Source organism: Sminthopsis crassicaudata, chromosome X, assembly GCF_048593235.1.
Source record: "Sminthopsis crassicaudata isolate SCR6 chromosome X, ASM4859323v1, whole genome shotgun sequence".
In the NCBI taxonomy this organism is placed as follows: domain Eukaryota; kingdom Metazoa; phylum Chordata; class Mammalia; order Dasyuromorphia; family Dasyuridae; genus Sminthopsis; species Sminthopsis crassicaudata.
This window is the reverse complement of record NC_133623.1, coordinates 4210496-4226611: the sequence shown is the minus strand read 5'-3', so window position 1 is coordinate 4226611 and position 16116 is coordinate 4210496. Positions and strand designations below refer to the sequence as shown.

At 47.0% G+C, this 16116-nt stretch overlaps 1 long non-coding RNA gene across 1 annotated transcript in view; it reads left to right on the top strand.

Moving 5' to 3' along the window:
* LOC141549256 (uncharacterized) overlaps positions 1–16116 on the top strand; it is a 76643-nt gene that overhangs the window by 45970 nt on the left and 14557 nt on the right. Inside the window, exon 2 of the long non-coding RNA XR_012484299.1 lies at positions 13946–13990. This is a non-coding gene — a long non-coding RNA (uncharacterized LOC141549256). The remainder of the gene's footprint in view (positions 1–13945; positions 13991–16116) is intronic.

The following is a 16116-nucleotide window of genomic DNA, read 5'->3' as shown; positions in this document are numbered from 1 at the left end:
ACAGTTGCAGCATTTCAGCCTCTCCCTCCATCCCTTCCATCCGGACTACTTCCCCGGTAGTTATTTATATCCCTGGAGTCTAGGAGCAGAACCAGAAATGGCTTTGACCCTTCCAAGAGGGAATGGGGAGTCTTCAAGCCTTCATATGGAAGAAGATTGTCTCACACTGCTCCCTCCCCCTTGTCCCTCACCAGTTATTACTGCCTGCTCATAGCACACAGAGCCATAACAAGGGTGCATTTCCATTTGCCCAGGGATGTGAGGGGTCATAGTCTCTGATTAGGCATCTCACCTATTGGAATTGTTGTTTGTCCTTCATTTTTGAAAACCAGTGACATCATGGGGTGATAGCTTGACTTGTTCGTGAACTGGATTTAAGCAAGATGGAGTCGCTCTCTCTTCCAGAGTCCTAGATGTCCAGTGGCAAGACCAAAGTCAGGATGCCAGGCAGTGGCCCGGGATGCAGGGGATGAACTTGGGATCACTGACATCTGACCAAGCTCTGAGTGTTGTTCCACGGTGCCTTCTTCATCCATCTTCATGACTGTTGGAACAAGTTGTTCTCGTCTATCCGTTCTACCCTCTAACTCAATGATGGGTTTGAGGCCTGTTGGCTGCCCTCATCCTGGTTTAGTCCACCTGCCCTGTTTTACCAGGGTGTGGCCACTGTCCAGGCAACAGCTTCTCGGAGTGAGAGTCCAGTGAGAGGTGGACTCCAAAGCTGGAAGAGCTGCTCTCCCACCAAAGGAGTAGGGGGATCTTCCGTTCAGCATAGCCCAAACTAAAGTCTATCTTTCCCTCCAAACTTTCTTCTCTTCCCAACTTCCCGATTGCTGTCAAGGGACCTGTCATCCTGCCAGTCACTCAGGCTCAGTAGCATCTTCTGGTCTTCACTGGCATTCCCTCCACAGATCGAATGCAACGCCAAGTCTTGTCATTTCTGCCTTCACAATAGCTCTTCAATAAGTTCTCTCCACTCTATCACCCTGTGACATCTCATGCCTACTGCCTTCCGGTCAGTCTCCTTGCCTCAGTTTCCTTTTACCCCAGTCTCTCTTCCAGTCAGCCCTCCAGACCACCTTTCTAAAGCACCAGTAGGCAGGCACTCCCTCCTCCTCTCCATCCTGGCCTCCCCGGCCTCCTTCAGGTGTCAGTGCGAATCCTCCTTTGAACAGAGGCCTTCCTCGGTTCCTTTACCCATCCATCCTTCTCAGCCACCATCGGGTATAGCCATCCTTGTTCTCAAGTTTGGTAACATGGCTCTACTAGGTCCAAGACTGGGTCATTTCCTGGGGCCCCACTGTTCCCGGGAGCAGACTTGACAGACTAGGTGAATGCCCTAGTGATTCTGCCGCCTTCTGGTGGAGTTTCTTGGCCAGAACCCTGGGCACTTTCAAAGCTTTTCCCTCTCTTTGCCCATAAAGTGAGCTCCACCATATTGGTCCTACTCACTGGGTAGACAGTATAGACTGGTGAAACCGGACGGAAAAACCATCGGCTGATGTCAGCCGAAATATTCACACGGCCACGAGATAAACCAAAGGAAACGGCATGGCCTTTGTATGTGGGGCAGGCCCGCCGAGCTCCTGACCGTTTGTCAGCTTTGCAGATCTGTCTGGCCAGGGACGGGGGAATGATTTGTTAGCTCATCGCCACCTCCAGAGCCAGCCTAGACTGCTACTTTCCCCTCCGTTCTTTCTTTGCTTGAAATAGGAATTCCCATTCTAATGCAGTAGGAACTGGCAATGAGACAGCCCAGCTTCTCTCAAATCGATCAGTTTACTGAATTAGGATGAGTGCCCAGAGCCACTTCCTGTTGCCTGGGGTTCCTGCCCTTCTTGGATAACCATCAATACAGACCTGAAAAAGCTTGAGGAGCATTGGCCATCACCCTTTGGGAGCTAGTGACTACTTGCCACATCTAGACTTGGGGAAGAGGGTGGTGGGAGAAGGGGCGATTGTATGTCGGGCTTCTGGATGGCTGGCTTCCTGGTGGAGAGTTTGTCTTGAGGGAATCAGCATTTATTGATCAAGCAGCCACTGAGAATGGAAGACCTCATCCAAGAGCCTGGCACATAATCCAGTGGTCCCCTTCCTAAAGAAGGCGAGAGACGGGTCTGAGTTCCAATGCTGCCTCTGCCAGGAAGTGACTTGACAAGTCATTGGATCCTAGGATATCAGAAAGAGCTGGAAGTGACTTCCAACATGAGTGAGCCCAATCCTCCTCCCCCTCCCCCCATTTCACCGAGGATAAAAGAACTGAAGGGATTTGCCTGAGACAAGACTCCTAGTCCAAGGCCCAAGTGTTCACACCCCGAAGCCTGCACTCTCTCTCTCCACCATCACATGCACTTCTCTGCCAAGCTCCCTTTCTTCATGAACTAAATGAGTCTGGGCCCCCTGCCCCGGACTTCCTCCTAGGGTCATTTTGAGGACAGCTGCCTGGGATTTGCTTTGTTACATGTCTCTGTAAATTGGAAAGAGTTATAAAGATTTAAGGCAGGAGCCCAGAAGGTTTGATTTCATCTCTTGGCTCGGGATCACCTTCCTCCCAAACACCTGAAAGTAGTTTCTGGTACAGTGAATTCAGTTCTCTCCTTGGTGTCCAGGGAGCTCCTGGGCATGGTGGGGAAGAAAACTTTCCCAACACCAAAAGTTCTGCCAGAGGATACGGGGCGACATGGGAACTGCTGTTGGAGCAAACCCAATGGAATTTGAAGGATGATCCCTGGGCACGGGCAGGGCAAGGCATCTCTACAGCCCGTGCCAAGGTGCCAGGTCTTCCCACAAGCCATGTTACAGGTTCCCTGGGTCTTCAAGCTTTCAACATAGTACTCAACAAGAATGGAGGCTACCCAGAAGGCAGAACCACTGGCTTTGAGCCTTGTTTCCATTTTCAAACTAGAGGAGGAAGAGGAGGAGGAGGAAGAGGAAGAGGAGGAGGAGGAGGAGGAGGAGGAGGAGGAGGAGGAGGAGGCCCAGGAGGCCCTCCTGTTTCTTTTCCCTCAGGGCCACTGTAAGGCTAAACTGGGATACTCTCTGGAAGGCACTTGGTAAACTGTCAATTCACTGCCAATGGCAGCTGTCAGGATTAACAGCTAACACATACAGGCCCTGGAAAACTCATTTTTTCTGGCACAAAAATGGGTGGCTTTTCTAAGCGTTACATTAATAAGTGTCTCCTGCTGAGCACCTTGGGCGCCTTGCACACCTTCTCACCCTGGCGCTAACTCTCTTCCCCAGAGTAAAGCTGGTAAATGGATTAGCTGCTCAGGGAAGGGGGCAGGGCCATTCTGGGCCACATTGTTTCCGTGCAACTCACCCGATGTGAATTGGACATGGCCTACGTGCTGAGGACTGTGTGTGCCAGGTGTCAGGGGGTGTCCCAGCCACATAAGGCAGCAGTCCCTGGCCTGGAGGAGCTTAGCATCTAAGAAGGGAGCAGACATGTCCACAAACACCTGCTGCTCTCTCAGCATGGCCCCGCCCCTGGGCATCCTTTGCCCATAGGCCACCTTCTCGCTGCTTGAGACTCTCAGCTTCCACTACCCCACCCAGCCCCCTGAACTTTCCCGGGAATAGCCTGTGTTCTAAAATTACTTCTCTTTCCTTCCTTCCCTTCCCTCCCCCCCCCCTTCCTTCATCTCCTATTCCTGGCCTCTACTTGAGTCCCAAATAAGGGTCAGGGGAAGGAGAAGCCAAAGCCAGGAGATGTGGGTGGGGGCTTGTTCCTGACTCAGCAGCACACTCGCTTCTCACCCAGCAGGGTGCATTGTTGCAAATCATGGGGACTCCTTCCCCATGAAGTGCCACTAGCGGGTGAGTGCCGAGGGACGGGGTGCCAGCTGGTGAGAGGTTCCATGGGGAGGGGAGCCCTAAAGGAGGCTCCCAGCTTCAGTTCTGGACTTTGACCTTTGGGGCAGGCAGGTAACTTGGGGGGTGTCTCTGTGGGGAGTGCCCGCAGGCAGGGCTGGCAGAGCCTAAAGAGATATTTCTTTGCCCTTCTTTCTGAATTAAATGATAAGAGATGGTACCCAATCATTAAGGTCCAAGGGACTGTCAGACATGGGCCATGACATGTCAGAGATAGGAAGGACCTTTGAATGGAGATTGTTCAGTTGGGGAGGGGCCTCCCCAAAAATGGAACATCAGACCCAGGTGGGACCCATCAGGACACAAAATAGAGTGTCTCAGAGCTCAGGACACAGCACAGAATCGTGGAGTGGGAAGGGGCTACGGGACAGGATGGAGGAAGTCCACTTGGTTAGAGCGAGAAGGGACCCTATGGGCAAGAAGGCCCAAACCGTGTCATACCTTACAACAAATAAAGCCTGAGCTAGAAAGGATTTTAGAATAGAAGAGGAGGCTTGCCAATGGAAAAGGGCCCTGGACATCCCATCATCCCACTTTCTCCTTTGCAACCCAGGGATGAGAAGGGAGTCATAACAGCAAAGCAGTCTGGACCGAAGGTCAAGGTGCTATTCCCTGACATAAATGCTTTGCTGCTGCCGTTTTTGACAGTTGCTTACCGTCCTGGATGTTTAATCAGACTGCCTAGCCCTAGAGGAAGACACTTTCCTGTGATCGTCCAGAAGCTCATCTCTTTCTTGAAGAGCCAATGAAAATTAAGCTTTAGGATATGCTGGGATTCCTTGTCCATCCCTTCGAAGAGGAACCCAAAGGGCGACTCCGAGGTGATGAGAAGATGGACAGTGAGCCCCAGGCCTAGAGGAGCTGCAGTCCAGCCTGTGGAAAACAGGGGTGTGGGAGCCCATCTCCGGAGCGGCTGCTATCGGGGAGCTTTTTCTTTTTTCAAAATGGGAAGAACTGGAGAGTATTAGTAGAACTGAAAATCCCAATTTCGCCTGAGTAGAAACCAGTGGGATCTGCAAAATATAGACCAGTGAGTCCTTAAGACAAGACCTAGCAGGGGCTCATTGAGAAATCATGCCCCAAAACCTCATTTCCTCCTTTAGATGGACTGGTGACATGGGGAATGGCTCAACTCCTCAATATTCCTGGCAGTTGGGCTCTCATACTTTTCTGGTGGGAGGCATGAAAGGTTCGGAGCTAGACAAGGTGCCCGCTGGGCAAGCTGCAGACTGGTTGCATCTCTAGGGTCAAACCCCTTCCCTACTGAAGGCGGGGAGATGTACCAAACTGGACACTAAGATTTGGAGATTTCACTTCTTAAATGTCTCCTTCTCCATCTCTCTCTGGCCATTCTCATGTTGGAATGGAAGCTCTTTGAGAGCAGGAAGTATTGTGTTCAAGTCTTCTGCATCCCTGAGGCTTCGGCAGTCTGCCTGGTATATAGTAGGCATTTATTACACTTCTAGGGTTAGGTCACTTTAGTCATGGCTGGCTTTTCGTGACCCCATCTGGAGGTTTTTTGGTAATGATACTGGCATGGTTTGCTATTTCCTTCTCTAGCTCATTTTATAGATGAGGAAACTGAGGCAAACAGGGTGAAGTGACTTACTTGGGGACACATAGCTGAGGCAGGATTTGAACTCAGGTTCTCCTGACTGTAGGACCTGAGCTGATCAAAGGTCACTCATCTCTGTAGCATCCCTCCCTTGTAGGCTACCTTGTACACAGTAGGATGTCTGATCAGGATACTTAGCACCAGAGACTTAGAAGCCCCCATAATCCCTGAGTGTGAATGGAGGGGATGGTGGGGGGGCGGGGGGGAACCAAACTGGAGCTGGGGCTGGCCATTTGTGACTTACTCTTGTTGACTAAGTTGCTTTCCCTTCCCGCCCCTTCTCCCCAGTCCACGTGGTCTGGCCCATTCATTCGTCAAGTCCAGAGCGCCCACTAAAAACCAGACTGAGGCCGAGGCAGCCAGGTGGTTTCTGCTTCCCATCTCTCCTTGGGGCTGGAGATGTATGGCACTGGGGCCTTTTCCCACATTGCAAGAGAGCAGGAGTCAAGTGAAAAGGACTCAAATCACACCACCAGCTTTCCTATGGCAGATCTGCTCTTTTACTGGCCGTTAACTCACTGTCTCGGAGTAGCAGTTTCTTCATCTGTAAAATGGGAATGCTGAACCTGTCACAGTTTTGGAAGCAGGCAGGACTACTGAAAGGAAGGAGCTTGGGAACCACTACCGTAACCTAAGACCCTAGTGAAATAGGAGCCGCTGATGCCTGGGAACATTCCCCCTCAACCCCTCCCCAGCCCCAGCTCCTCCAGAGCCTTCTCCTTTCGCCCCTGGAGCTGGCTGGTGCAAGAGTTATTTTCAGGGCCCCCCAAATCCCTTTCCCCCTCTAGCTACTAGGCGACAATTGCCAAGCGGCCTCGGAGCAGATCCTATTTCCTTTCAGAGCAGCCAGATGAGAGACAGGTGGCGGAAAACAATGTCAGCACCAGTTTGTCCAGAGCCCAGGCTGAGCTGATGACACCGGGGCAGCCACCAGAGTGAGTTACCTGGACCTTCCTCACTGAGAAGCGATCTCCAAGGCCGAAGGCCTATTTTGGAGGCAAGTGGCCAGGCACCGGACAGCCCTATCCTGGACTGCCCCGTTCCCAGGGGGCCTGAGGCCCCTGGAGTCCCAGGGGGTCTGCTGCCCCCATATTCCTGGAAAGATGTTCTGGGTTTCAAGCTGGAGCAGATTAAGAACAGGTGGGGGCCTGGGCCAACGCAGGCCCAAGAGGCCCCTGTAAATTAATATGTACTTTGCAATTTGTAATGCAAAATGGAGCTTTGGGGCCCTGGGGCAGCTGCCCCTTTTGCTGTTATTCAAGTCATTCCAACTCCACAAACATTAATGAAGAGCCAGGCTCCCCCATGCTGGGCCCCGGGGGTACAAAGACAAAAAAGAGCTGGTCCCCTCTCTTAAGGAATTTGGCTTTTGGGGGTGGAGTATAGGTAAAAAAAGAATTAATGAAATTAGGAAATAGAAGAACAGCTTTATTTTCCACTCTTTGTTTTTGTTTACTGTCCACACCCCAGTGACTTGTCCCCTCTCCCCTCCTGTAATAGCAAAAGTACAGAACAAATAATCACATTTGCCATATGTGAAAATGTGTACCTCAGAAAGAAAATTCTGAAGCCAAAAGGGGAAACTTCGACCAAGGAAAAAATGGGTGTGGATGCATAGGGAACTCCCCGCCCAACTCAGATTCAATAAAGAAGATAGAAGCAGGAGAGGGAACTTCAAAGCTCCCGTGAGATATCTATAAAATCTCCATCAAATTGTCTATTGTCTTGGGGAGGAGGGAGGTGGTGGAGAGAAGGAAAATATTTGGAACGAAAAAAAAAAAGTTTTAAGTGAATATTAACATTTGTCTTGATGTGTAATTGGAGAGAAAAAAACTTTATTAAAAAAAAAAGGTCAGGGGCAGCTAGGTGGCACAGTGGATAGAGCACTAGCCTTGAATTCAGGAGGACCCGAGTTCAAATGTGGTCTCGGATACTTAACACTTCCTAGCTGTGTGACCCTGGGCAAGTCACTTAATCCCAGCCTCAAGGGGAAAAAAAAAAAAAAGTCAGGTGGTACTAAGGTTAACAAGAAAAGCTAAGGATAAAAGGATTGGTTTTTCGGGGGGGGGGTGTACCATGGCTATATTGGGGAAAATAAAAGGATTAGAGATGGAAGGGATGCACTGTGGAAAGGCTGAGAATCAAAATCAACAAGATAGAAAAGCAGAACTGTTCCACCCTTACTTTACTTCTATATTCTCTGCTAAGATGTAAATTATAAAGGAAAAAACAAATATAGCTGATTAGAGGGCAGCTACCCAAGATAAGGCATGGTCCTAGCCCATAAACCCCAAGATATGTTGGGGGGTTTCCGAGATCAAAATTTACATTTCTTTGGGCAGAGCACCCAAAAGTAATGGTATGGTCTGTGGACAGAGGAGAAAGGAAAGACAAAAAAAAAAAAAAAAAAAAGGAAAGGAAAAGAAAAAATCTGTGTTGACCAACCGTTCCCATTGGGTCTCTAAACAGGTTTTGTTGTTTGTCCTTCATTCTTGAAGAGGACCATAACATCAGGGAGGTATTGCGGTGACATGCAAGTGAGTTGAGTTGAAGTGTGGGAGGGCCATGCCAGATCACCTGCCTCACTTTCCCCTCCAAAGGCATCTGGCTCCAGTGGCCAGGAAGAGATGGGACGACCAGAGATAGCCCCGGATACAGTGGGAGACATTGACCTTTTTAAGCGAAGGTCTTCCACAGGTCTGTTTGCCTGAGGCAACACCCATTCAGTGACCAAAGCTAGGTCAGAAATGAGGCAGACAATGGTCTTTACCTACAGCTAGCCTGAACTATATCTTGCCACTGGACCCAGGTCAGGAATCCCCAAATTTTGACAGGTTAGATAGAATATTGGATTCCATCTAATGAGATTAAATGTAATAGGGATAACTGAGAAGCCACAAGGGCCAGCGGATAGAATCTGGGATTTAGAGTCAGGAAGACTTGGGTTCAAATCCTGCCTCTGACATTTTCCAGCTTTGGGTCACTGGGCAAGTCCCTTAACTTCTTTATGCTTCAGTTTCCTCATCTATAAAATGAAAGGGTGGTTGTGATAGCCTCATGCTTGAATTTTTAAAAATCACCTTTTCAAATACAGGAGAGAGCCCCAGCTGGATAGCAGTTGCTCTGAAAAGGGCCTGAAGGTTTTAGTAGAATGCAAGCGCGATATGATGGTTAACATGATGGCATGAAAAGTGGCAGAGCTTTCAGGAATAAGGAGAGGAAGACTCAGAGTAACTCCTGCCCTGCTCAGAGGTCATCCAGATTATGGTGTTGCATTTTAGGAAGGACATCAATAAACTTGATATGGAAAAGGCTATCCACACCCAGAGAAAGAACTAGATCGAAGCAGACTATTTTTTATTTGTTTTCTCTTTCTCAGGGTTTTTCCTTTTTGTTCAGATTCTCCTTTCACAATAAGACTAACGTAGAGCTATGTTTAACATGATTGCTTGCTGTCTTAGGGAGGGAAAGAAAGTAGGGAGAAAAAATTGGAGCTGAAAGTCTTACAAAAATGAATGTTATTCCCCAATTGATAAATGGTCGAAGGATATGAAAACAATTTTCAGATGATGAAATTAAAGTCATTTATAGTTATATGAAAAAATGCTCTTAAATCACTATTGATTAGAGAAATGAAAATTCAAACTACTGAGGTGGCACTTCACACCTCTCAGATTGACTAAGATGACAGGAAAAGATGATAAATGTTAGAGGGGATGTGGGAAAACTGGGACACTGATGCATTGTTGGTGGAGTTGTGAAATGATCCAGCCATTCTGGAGAGCAATTTGGAACTATGCCCAAAGGGCTATCAACCTGTGTATCTCTTTTGACGTAGCAGTGCCATTACTGGATCTGTATCTCAAAAAAATCATTAAGGAAGAAAAAGGACCCACAAGTACAACAATGTTTGTAGCACTTCTTTTTGTGGTATCAAAGAATTGGAAAATGAGTGGATGCCCATCAATTGGGGAATGGCTATTGTGGCTTGTTCATAATTTTTTATAGAACAATCATATTATGAACAAGCCAATTATAGAAAGGCCTGGAATGATTTACATGAACTGCTACTGAGCAAAGCAAGCAGAACCAAGAATACATTGTACACAATAATAGCAAGAATGTGTGCTGATCAACTATGAAAGACTCAGTTTTTCCCAGGGGTTCAGTGACTCAGAGTAATCCCAATATACTTTGGGCAGAAAATGCCATCTGCATGCAGAAAAAGAATTATAGAGATGGAATGTAAATCAACCCATGCTATGTTCACTTTTTTCTGTTTTTTTTTTTTAATCTCTCCTGTGGTTTTTCCCTTTTGCTCTGATTTTTCTCTCCCAACATGATTCATAAAGCAATGTATATTAAAAATAAACTTACTACGGTAAAAAAAGAAATATTTTAAAAACTGAATGTTGAAAACTATCTTTACATGTAATTGGGAAAAAATACTACTAAGTGAAAAAAAAAAGAGCTAGAGGGGGGCCAACCTAGCCTCTGACACATCCAAGCTGAGGAAGTCCAAAACTTTCAGTGCCAGTGTGGAGATGGGGAGGAGAAGATGCATCAGTGGTGAGGGAGGGGAGTAGTGGGAGGGTATCAGGGAACTCCCTCCTCCGTATTTACCAGTGAATTCAAAAGTTCAGTCTTCAGCCACCATCTTCAAAGGGACTGATTGCTCTGAGTAATATAAAAGTGTTCCCTTATTTATGACCTATCAACTGTGATGGACCTGGCTTTTTTCAACATTGAGGTGCTTCAGGCAATTCCAATATACTTTTAAAAAAATTTTTTATTATAGCTTTTTATTTACCAGATCTATGCATGGGTAATTTTACAACATTGACAATTGCCAAGCCTTTTGTTCCAATTTTTCCCCTCCTTCCCCCTCCCCCAGATGGCAGGTTGACCAATACATGTTACATATGTTAAAGTATAAATTTTTAAAAATAAATAAATGAATAAATTTTAAAAATTAAATAAAAAATTAAAAAGTATAAATTAAATACAATATATGTATACATGTCCAAACAGTTATTTTGCTGTGCAAAAAGAATCAGACTCTGAAACAGTACAATTAGCCTGGGAAGGAAATCCAAAATGCAGGTGGACAAAAATAGAGGGATTGGGATTCTATGTAGTGGTTCATAGTCATCTCCCAGGGTTCTTTCCCTGGGTGTAGCTGGTTCAGTTCATTACTGCTCTATTGGAACATTTTTTTTCATGATTAATCCTTTGCAATTCTTCTTTAGAAAACTCTTCATATCCTTTAACCACTTTATCTCATGGAGAATGGCTCTTAGCCTTATAGTTATACACACATACACATATATATGTGTGGATGTATGTACATATATATATATACATATATATTCAATTGTCTACATAGAATATCAGAATTTTCTCAGAGATGATCAATGCAAAACATTTTCCCTCTTTTGAAAGCTTCTGAATGGAAGCTGCTTTGCTTTATTATGATTATTTATTTTAACATATTATTATTATTATTATTAATTCTAGCTATTTTGCTTTTGTGCAAAAGCTTTGGTTAGCCTTAAGAAGAAGAATCAAATGAGATCTTATGTGTCTCACAGCCTTCCTCCTTCCCCCTCCTCCTTTCTTAGACCAAGCACCTTTGGTAAACTGATGCAAATGAGACACGAAAATACCCGACTGGCCCAGCATCTGCAGAAACCAAGGAGCCGTCACCCGGAGTTACTCTTGATTACTTTTGACTCTTGTGCAGCTTAGTTAGTTCCAGTGTGACGAGCCAGAGTGAGGGCTCCGGTTCTGCAGAGGAGCACAGTTAGCTCTGTTGTCAGTCTGGGGCCAACTCTCATTCCGGCTCCAAGGATCTTCGAGAGTTGAAAGCTCATCCACCTTGACCTCCCTTATTCTACAGAGGTTGGGCCCAAAGTGTAAAATGTGGGTGAACATATGGGAAGCACTCATCATATACTGAATAATGGTTCGACACTCCTACACTTGGACAAACAACTCTATCTAAACTGTTGCTTTCATAGGGTTAGAATGATTTTGCCCTCTTCCCGTGATGTAGCCTATCTAGCCCAAGTTGGATTTGGCCTAGTTTGGGGGGGATAGCTCCTTGTCACGACTGCTTTTCCAGGGGATTACTTTAGTGCAGCAGATGTTGCACTAAAGTGCAATAATTTATAACGTTCTTGAATTGTGAGAGACCGGTGGTCTGCTCAATTATAATCCTTCTTTGGGAGGAGATCTGTAAAATCTTTTCCTCTGTGCGCAGGTTTCTTGGGAGCTCTGAATCTCCTCCAGCTCTTGTCCTTCCTCAAATCAGACTGGTCTCCTTTCGGCCTGCCTGGCGTCACAACTCTATCCCAGAGTCGATTCTGGAGTCTTGGGGACCTTTCTTTCTCAAGCTAGTAAATAACCCTTTGGGGAAGGGATAGCAGTTTGAGGAGACCAAGGTGGGAGTTTGCAGCAGGGGGGAGCCATCCTAGGGATGTTCAATCAGGGAATTTGAAGGCATCCTCTGAGTGGTGGGCTCTTTGGTTGCAGGGCTCTTCTGCTATTCTCAGAGGTTCCCCCCGCCCATTTTCTTTGGCGAACTAATGCAACAAATAATTTTTGCCCTTCCGTCCTTCCACCCACCACCTCCTCCCTCCACCCAAAAAGAAATCCATTATGGGCAAGTGGCACAGTCTTGGGCATTTTCATGTCAATTAAGCATGTGGAGCTCTTTGTCAGTGACCTGTGAAAAGCCATCCTCCGGTTAGGGCCTCTACAAAGCCCTTCCATTCTCGGCCCTTGGTCTGCATCCAGACTCTTCCCAAGAGTCTCTTAATCAGTATTGCTGGCTGCTAATGGGGCCCACAGATTAGTTTTGAGAGCCTCTTTGAAAGGTGACAAATCTCCAAAGGCTTTGTTCTTTTCCCTCCCTCCCATTTTTCCAGAATTTAGATTTCCTCAGTTTATTTCTCTCTTAACAGCATTGCTATTAAGAGCGCATAATGCCCTCTCTCCAGAGAGAGAGCACAAATACCATTTCTGTTCAAATGCAGCAGGGAGATTTGTTTTTCCCCTAGAAATGAGTTAACAAACACCATTTCCTATTCAAAGACCTCGGAGAGGCAGTGTGGTGTAGTGTGAAAAGTCTTGGATTAGAAGTCAAAAAACTAGGGTTCAAATCTCAACTCTGTTACTTGTTATCTCTGGGGCCTTAGGCAGGCTACTATCTCTGGGCCTGAAGGGCCTGGGTTCCAGTCCTGGCTCTGCTACTTATTCCTTGTGTGACTTGGGACAAATTTCTTCCCCTTTCATTCCGTGCCATAGTTGCTTCTCTAAGATAAAGGGGACAGGATTAGATTGGCTCTTGGAAAGACTTTGTTTGGACAGGGGCACTTGGCCACTGTAGCCTCTCCAGTAGCCCTCAAGTGGCACCGATACATAGTGAGGGTAGAAGGATGCCCTGGGCCTGGTGAAGGCTCAGGTGAGATCATGTGACAGAAATCTATAGTGGTACCCAATTTTTTCCAACTGGGTTAAGCAGCAGGTGGATAGGAGCAAGGGCAGGGGGTGGGGAGAGTGATCCAAGACTGGGGTGAAGGTGTGAGAGACTCAATAGTGGAGGATTGAATTGGTCACCAAAGCATCAAGATGGAGAAAGAGGAAGAGTATAGCCAGTGAAGATTACAGTCTAAGAAAGAACCTCAGGGTCTGGGGATTGGAGGCTACGGTAAGGATGAAGTACAGGGGGAGGGAATGCAAGGCAGAGGGAAAGAAGGAATGACAACAGACTGTGATCAGAAAAGGGAACTTCAGAGTTTACAAATATGTAAATGGCACATTTCTGGGGGATACTGTGCATCTCTGTGTTTAGCTGAGGTGGCATGGAGCAGTGGATCATGGGAAATATGAAGCCAGAGGGTGTTTGAGAGAGTATAATTATATATGTGAAAGTATGAGAGCAGGAGTCTTGGAGGAGAGAGACTGTGAGCCAGGCCCTGAACTATTTTAAGAAAGGAAGGAGAGTGTCTTGGAGAGATTTAGCAGAATCTTGACTGGGTGGTAGATATGGGTTCAACAAACCTCAAAGAAGGAGAGGTTGTTGAGTGATGGGGATGGGGAAGAAACTTGAAGTGGCAATAGGGAGCAAGGAGGATTCCAACTCCCCCAGTCCCCAGGATCAGAGAGATAGGGTTTGGGGAAGAAGGGTTAGGGTAGAAGCAAAAGTGCAACCAGTGGTGGAAATGGTACAGGGAGTTTGTATCATCAGGAGGGGGTCAGGGCTCAGTGCAAGCAGATGGAGAGGGGCGTGAGTGGAAAAGATTTGAGACAAAAGCAAGTTTTACTATTTACGGAGCCGGCCTTCAGAGGGTCCTGGGGAGGGGGTGGCTCTAGTGTTGGATTTCAGGTCTAGAACTCTTCAGCGGCTTCTTTCGAATCAGGATTGTGATTGTCTGTGATTTCACTTCTTTGCAGAATCTTGCTGTATCCCTGTCTAGAGTGATTCCGTGGCTCAGCTTGGTAAGTAATATTCCTCACCCTTCCCCATCAAACAAGGGAGAAGATCCCAGCTCTCCCCCTTCCCTCCTTTCTGGCTTGGGGAAAAAGCTTAATCTGAAAAGGGAGACCACATCCACTTGGAAATAAGGGCTCATTATATGGAGGGGGACACCTTTAAATGTCCACCATTTGTTAACTGTGTTAAGGGCATTCTCTTCATTAAGACAGCACCCACAACCAGGTGTCTCCCCCTTCCTTCTACACTCCTTTCCTCCTTCCGTACGTTCTCCCCATTCCAAATATACAAATCAACAAATCATTGACTTGGAAAGCAATCCCCAGAGCAATCCTGGTTTCCTGATTGGAATCGGACTCTCCTATCCTCCTTCCTGACCCAAGGCCTGGTGTAGCGCTGTCAATCGTCAGTGTTGGCCCTTTAGCTGTCATCAGTCCAAGTCCCATGTGGCCCAGGTAGGGGACCCTGCACTGCCACACGGGGCCTGGCTGCCATCATTGGACCTCTCCCTTTTGATACCCACCCTTAAGACTCAAACTGAGGATGTTTTGCCCACTTTCCTTTCCAGCTTTTTCTGAGAGCATCCTGCTCATTATTGCCCACAGAGCAAGAATATTCCATCATCATCACATAACCACACTTTATTCAACCATTCCCCAACTCATGAGGAATTGCCAATTTTTTGCCCAATAAATATTTTTGTATGTGTAGGTCCTTTTCCTTTTTAAAAAAACAATCTCTAACATATTTTAACATGTTTAGCATATATTGGACTGCTTGCCATCTAGGGGAGGAGGTGAGGGGAAGGAGGGGAAAATCTGAAACAAAAGGCTATGCAAGGCCAATGTGGGAAAATTATCTGTGCGTATGGTTTGAAGATAAAAAGCTTTAAAACTTTAAAAAAAAAAAAAAGAAAAAAAGAAAAATCTCTTTTGGGATTCATGTCTAGTAGTGGTACCGTTAGGTCAAAAGATATGCATGATTTTGATATGGGGCACGTTTGCCCATTTCCTGCCCCAGCACCCCCACACCTCTAGTACATCCTTCATGTAGCCAAAGAGCAGAAAAAGGGAAAACCTCAGTCTGGACCATTAACAGCTGCACGCAAGTACAAGGACCCAGATCGAGACAGAGGTACAGAGCCATGAATTTGTCTGTGCATGGGACGCACACGTGCAGACACAGGCCCTCCTTTTAAAGATCAAAAGATCTGGCGACTTTCTAAAATAGAAACATCCTAACGGGAGACCTCCCCAAGACCTCCCAAAGATCTAGAGATCTAGAGAACTAGGAAAGGGGAAACTGGAAGCAGAGCGACAGGAGAAAATGGTCCAGCTCCGTGCACGGAGCCAGATGGCAGGCAGAATAAGAAACAGATATGGCCCAGGAAGAAAGGACAGCAGTGGCTAATCCCCGTAATTTCCAGGAGACACTATCTAGGAAGGAGGTCAGTGTCTAGATTTGGGACCACACAGAGGATGGGGGACAAACAACGAATGTCTGGTGTCCTCACTGGCGGAAGGATCGGGTCCCCTAGGACAGAAGAGGAGTTCATAAGAAGAGGCAGATTTAATTTTGATTTCAGGAAAAACTTTATGATTTTAAGGCAATCTAAAATGGAAATGAGCTTGGTAGGTCCCCCTTGCTAGAGTTTTTCAAGGAGCTTGGATTCAACAACTCCTTTTTCAGGGCAACAAAGCGGGCCCTCTCATTCAGGTCCGTGGTGGACTCAAGCTGGTGCCTCTTAATCCTAGCCAAGAGAGCGGAGAGAGCAAAGTTATCGCAAAACAAATGGCTTGGAAGACTGATGGGCCCCGGGTTCAAATCCTGCCTATCCTACTTGCTAGATAATCCTTGAAGCTTCTTCCAGCCTGTGCCACATCAGGACCACGAGGAGTCTCCTCTCACTATCTCAGCATCTGCTTCTCCCTGCTGGGCTTGCCCTCCCAAGCCGCCTTCATGGTTTCAGAGCTCTGCTACTTGATCCTCCCCCCCCCCAAATCCAGCAGAACCAATGGCCACAGTCTTGGCTCTAGAACCAGGAATGAGGCTTCGCCACCCCTGCCTGCTCCACGCTCTCCCACCTCCCCCCAAGGGGGAGCAGCAGGTGAAGGCTGGGAAGGAGGGGACA